The sequence below is a fragment of the Mus caroli genome, unplaced genomic scaffold (genome assembly GCF_978045245.1).
Source record: "Mus caroli unplaced genomic scaffold, Mus_caroli_1 scaffold_1, whole genome shotgun sequence".
In the NCBI taxonomy this organism is placed as follows: domain Eukaryota; kingdom Metazoa; phylum Chordata; class Mammalia; order Rodentia; family Muridae; genus Mus; species Mus caroli.
Genome location: NW_028227256.1, coordinates 16,792,327 through 16,798,399, shown reverse-complemented (window position 1 = coordinate 16,798,399; position 6,073 = coordinate 16,792,327).

Sequence of the window (6,073 nt, the reverse complement as noted above, 5' to 3'; positions counted from 1 at the left end):
GCTTCATTTACATATTTCCAGGTAAAACCAGTGACATAAACCTTTAGGAAGAATATATGGGACACATACTACACATACTACATACTACTACACACTACACACTACACACTACACACTACACACTACACACTACACACTACACACTACACACTACACACTACACACTACACACTACACACTACACACTACACACTACACACTACACACTACACACTACACACTACATACTACATACTACATACTAGAGAAGGGGGGTTAAGAAAAAATATCTTCAAGATTGCTACTAACTCTGTCTGGGATTCTTATACTGATTGATAATATTCAAACAGCTTTTACTCCCCTGATTGACAGGTACCACCATCTCTCCCAATATATATATATATGTGTGTGTATGTATGTATATATTGTGCCACATATATTTGTGTGCGTATATGTATATGGCAAGCATCACCATTTCCCAACAATATATGTCTGTGTATGTATATATGTGTGTGTGTGTTTGTGTGTGTGTGTGTGTGTGTGAGAGAGAGAGAGAGAGAGAGAGAGAGATTGAGAGAGAGAGAGAGAGAGAGAGAGAGAGAGAGAGAGAGAGAGAGAGAGAGAGAGAGAGAGAGAGATTTCCCCTACTTGAGTACCCTGCATCACCAAACCATATCAGAAATCTTGGCTCATTTTCCTAGTTATGTACTCACACAGAAGACTAACACTTCCTGGTCCTCTGAAGCTTCAACATAACAAGAGAAATAGACTATACCTCAGTGTGGAGTGTCAGAGAAACCAGATAAAAGACATGGTAAGTAAGGGCCCTGGACACAGTTCACATAGACCAATGAGTCTTTATTAGTAATGACCTCTTTCTCCTCATTTCTCAAAGGATTGGTTATTGCCAATTTGCACACTCAAATATTTCTGAAATTTGGACTTGCGTTTTTATCAGAGGTATATTATAAAATTAGTAAAGGTGAAGTTACCTTGTATGAATTGTTATGATCACAACCTTACCTCTTGGAATAAAGTGAGGGGTGTGCATCCTACTTTAGTGGAGCGACTATAAATCCTGATTTTTAAAAAAAAAAAAAGTTTGCTTGGGCAAACCTTCAGTGAGAATAAAGAAAGAAATGAACACAGGCATATTTGATTTCCTTTTAGAAGCCTGTGGTTAGAAATGAACTCTGAATGAATTCTTTCCCCCTCTCCTTCACTTCATTTCTGGACTCAGCTTGTATGCCCCCCCCCTTTTGTCCTATTATTCCTAGATAACTCTCATCTATCTAAATGTGCCCAAATCACTAATTATGATGCCTTAATTGGCATTTCATAAATAAAAATGCCTTTGAGTTCCCCCTTTGTAACTGAAATTCTTATGTTCACACTTACCCATTCAGGGGAGATTTCTCAAGTGCGGGGTAGATAGTTCTTGGCTGTGAGGACTGTTCCATGCAACCTGAGATGTTTGTCAGGATTTCTAATCTTTACACTACAGATGTCAATAACACAACCCATGTTGTGACACTCAGAATATGTCTGGCTATTGTCACATGCCCCCTAGGGTGGAAGAGTCTGCCAATTGAGAAGTACAGATATAGAAGCCCCACTGGTCTCTTCAAGCCATCTGGGAAAATGGCACCAAGGAAATATAAATAAATAGCTAGCATTTTGCCTGAGAACAAAGGGCCTTCTGTGTCTGTTGTTTACCCAGCTTCCACGTTACCTGCAGCTTCTCTGGTCCTGAGAATCCCATATTGGGCTATAGACAGATGTGTTTGGCTTTAACAATACCTTGGGATTTGAGAACGGGAACTAGAGAACTGAAGTTAGTTTTTATTTGACAGTTTTTGAAATTCTGTGGCTATTGATCTTTGATGTCTTCCAGATGGAACATGCAATAACATACAGCCCAGTTGTTGATTAAAACGAAAAGTGCCATACTACAATTGCCAAGAAAACTCTGGAAAAAAAATAGTTGTAGCAGAAATCTGTCTAAATGGAACTGTAGTCCAGGATGAACTGAGAGCTCAGGAGGGCAGAGGAAAGAAGTCAGAGCAATGAAGCCTATCTGTATCAAAACAAATGCCCATCTGCATTCAGAAAGCCATAACAATAAATTTAGCTTTCTCCAAAGATATATTTAGGGGGTTTTTAGACTTTATTCTGAGTGTATCAAGATAACAAAGAAGTTATGCAAATGTTAAAAGTAAACCATTGAACAACAACAAACAGCCTTCTTGGGGACAGAAAAAGAAATGACAAGTAACTCATCACCATGGGATCTGCAAGAGTATGGAACTGGTTACACCGATGGGAGACGTGCCTGGCACACAACAGATTCCAACTGTGGACACACACCCACCATTCCTAACACAAATGTAACAGGTATCTTCAAAGATTCTCGACTGACTGTCAGATAACACTGGACAGTACTGTGGCCATTTGACCCTGCCTACTCAGTGTGTACTGTTCCATGTCCACTGAAGAAAGATGCTAGGAACCATTTTCACTTGGCTTACATTCTGTGGCCTGAAATAAAGCCCTTGAAGTTGTTGCTACTTAACAATCAAACTTAGAAGATATTGAGGAAGGAGATGTTTGGAAATGGTTGGGTTAAGATTGCACTACTCTGTACGTGCTAGTGATCTGGGAGAGAACTATGGCGGCATTGAAAGATGAGTGGGATTCAGGTTATTTTCTACCCCTTTGCTAAAAGGTCAGTTTTAGCTTTCCCCTCTCCTCATTTGCCAGTGACTAATTTCTTTCCAGACTATGAGATGTGTTCACTGAATCAACATTGTAATGAGACAGTCACTCACCGGTTCCCATGATGTTCCCTGAGGAGAAGCTCAGATCTGGAGCTATTGGGTGAGCTGTTTCTCATTGGTACCCTCTCCTTGATCCTTACAAGGAGTCTAGTAATACCCACCTTCTCTATTTCCTTCCCTCTCCAAACACAAGCAACGGTGCATGTACCTTTTGCTGTATGAGATATAAATATAGCACAAGATCCTTCTCAAAATGAAGACAGTCATCCAGAGTAGGCACACAGGTCCCCAAAAGACAGAGGGGGTTCTCTGCTCAAAGAAAATGCGAAATTTATATTTTCAGCCTCAAATAAGTTGTAGACAGCATCATTTGCTTGAAAATAAAGGAAGCAGAGATACACTAAAAATATGAAGATAACATTTGAATGCCAGATATTATTAACAGCATGGTTTTTTCTTTTAATAGTACATCAACATCTATGACACAGTATGGCAGGCTGCTTGGTAAAAAGTTGAGTGAAGATACCTGTACACTATTACCTGATGACATAGGAATTGTGATGATTAGTGTTTTCAGAGTTAAGAAATCTAGAATCAGCTCTGAGGTGGGCCTCTGAGCATCCCTGTGAGGGATTATCCTGATTAGATTAATTGCAGTGGGAAGACATGCCCACTCTGGTCATGTCATTCTCTACTCGAGAGTATACAATTGGAGAAAGAGAACTTATAAGCAGCATGCATATTTTCCTTCGAAACTTTCTGATTTCTGATGAAGTGGGACCAGCTGCTTGAAGCTCCTGCTGCCTTGACTTCACTGTCATGATGGACTATTCCTTGAACTGTAAGCTAAAATGAACCCAGCTGTCCTTAACATCCTTTTATCAGGCTTTTTAATCACAACCAGGAAAAGAAATGAAGATGATGACAGGAGGGATATCTTAATTGGATTCTGCCTTTAAGAAGTCTTCATCACTACTTTCAGTGTCAAATGTTTATGGTTACACTAATCCTCAGTTTTGTTTGTCCTATAAGCAAACGAAACTAATGAGGAGATTGCATAGTGTATAAAATGATTACAAAGTGTCGCCTGTATTTCTATCTTCATAGAGAGAAGTTAATAATGTCTGATTACACTACGAATTCATTATCCTAAATAAGAAAAAATAGGGTAAAAAACCCACAAATATATAGCTACAGAGATTGTGGTGAGATGGAATCTCCAATTAGCTTTAATTTAATTTTAACTAAAGGCTTTTGAACAGGAAACAAAAACATGTATTGTATTAGCCATTTATGTTTCTTTTGAGAATTGCCTATTCACCTCATGAACACTTACTAGTCATCAGGTGAGCACTTGTTTTGGTCTGTTTTGTTTTGGCCTTGTGCTAGCCAAGAGGGAGGGAAGCAAGAGCCCATATTTACTCCTGGAAGGACTGCAAACTAACAAACACACTATAGAAATTAGTATGGACATTTCTTCAAATATTAAAATACAGTGCTTCCATATGATCCTGGCTATACACCCAAAGTTTTATCATAGAGATATGTGTAGAATCCCTGTTGATTATCCATAACAGTAAGAAAGTGAAACCAGTTTAGATGACGTTCAATAGATGAGTATGCAATAGAAATTATATATACATATATATATATATATGTGTGTGTCTATATGTATATATACATACATATGCATAATATAGTGTCTATAAGTATATACACATTTATATAGTGTCTACATGTATATATACATGTATACAATTACATTTTATTCACCTGTAAAGAAAACATGAAATTATAGAGTTTTCAGGATACTGAATGGATCTTCAAAGTATTTAAACTAGTGAGGAAACTCAGACCCAGTATTACATACACCACATATACTCTCTCATATGCAGGTCTGTGCTTTTAATTTCCATTTGTCTCTCTATGTCACCTGTCTATCATCTATTTAGGTGGGCATGAGTTTTATATGTTATGAAAATTAGAAAGGGGACCACAAGAAGAGAAAAAAAATACGTGTTGAGGAAAGAGGTAAGGGATATGGGACACTTGACAAAAGCAGAAAGGAAACTGATGAGGTTTTAAAGATTTGCAAGGGATCTGGGGGTTGGGGAAAAGAAGGATAATGGGAGAATGAATAAAATAAACTCTGTTTGAAGACCATTTCCACGGAAACTTTTGCCCTTAATCCTATCTTCTCTCTCTAGCATCCCGAAATATCCATAGACTTCTATCACCATATGTTAGATTTTTTATGAGATATTTTCTTTATTTACATTTCGAATGTTATCCCATTTCCTAGTTTCCACTCTGAAAATCCCCTATCCCCTCCCCCCTCCCTGCTTTTCAACCCACCCACTCCCATTCCTGGTTCTGGCATTCCCCTATACTGTGGCATAGAGCCTTCACAGGACCAAGGGCCTCCCCTCCCATTGATGACTGACTAGGCCATCCTCTGCTACATATGCAGCTAGAGCCACAAGTTCCACCATGTGTTTTCTTTGATTGGTGATACAGTTCCAAGGAGCTCTGGGGGTACTGGTTAATTCATATTGATGTTCCTCCTATGGGGCTTCAGACCCCTTCAGCCCCCTGGGTATTTTCTCTAGCTCCTTCATTGGGGACCTTGTGCATCATCGAATAGATGACTATGAACATCCACTTCTGTATTTACCAGGCACTGGCAGAGCCTCCCAGTCAGATATATCAGGCTCCTGTCAGCAGGCTCTTGCTGGCATCTGCCTAGTGTCTGGGTTTGGTGGTTGTTTATGGGATGGATCCCCAGGTGGGGCAGTCTCTGGATGGTCATTCCTTTAGGCTCTGCTCCGAACTTTGTCTCTGCAACTCCTTCCGTGGGTATTTTGTTCTCCCTTCTAAAAAGGATTCTGAGCTTCTGGGATAATATCCACTTATCAGTGAGTGCATATCATGTGTGTCCTTTTGTGATTTGGTTACCTCACTCTAGATGATATCCTCCAGATCCATCCCTTTGTCTAAGAATTTCATAAATTCATTGTTTTTAATAGCTGCATAGTACTCCATTGTATAAATGTACCACGTTTACCTCTGTTGAAGGACATCTGGGTTCTTTCCAGCTTCTGGCTATTACAAATAAGGCTGCTATGAACATAGTGGAGCATTTGTCCTTATTACATGCTAGAACATCTTCTGAGTATATGCCCAGGCATGGTATCACTGGATCTTCCGGTAGAAGTATGCCCAATTTTCTGAGGAACCGCCAAATTGATTTCCAGAGTGGTTGTATCACTTGCAATGGAGAAGTATTCCTCTTTCTCCACATCCTCACCAGCATCTGC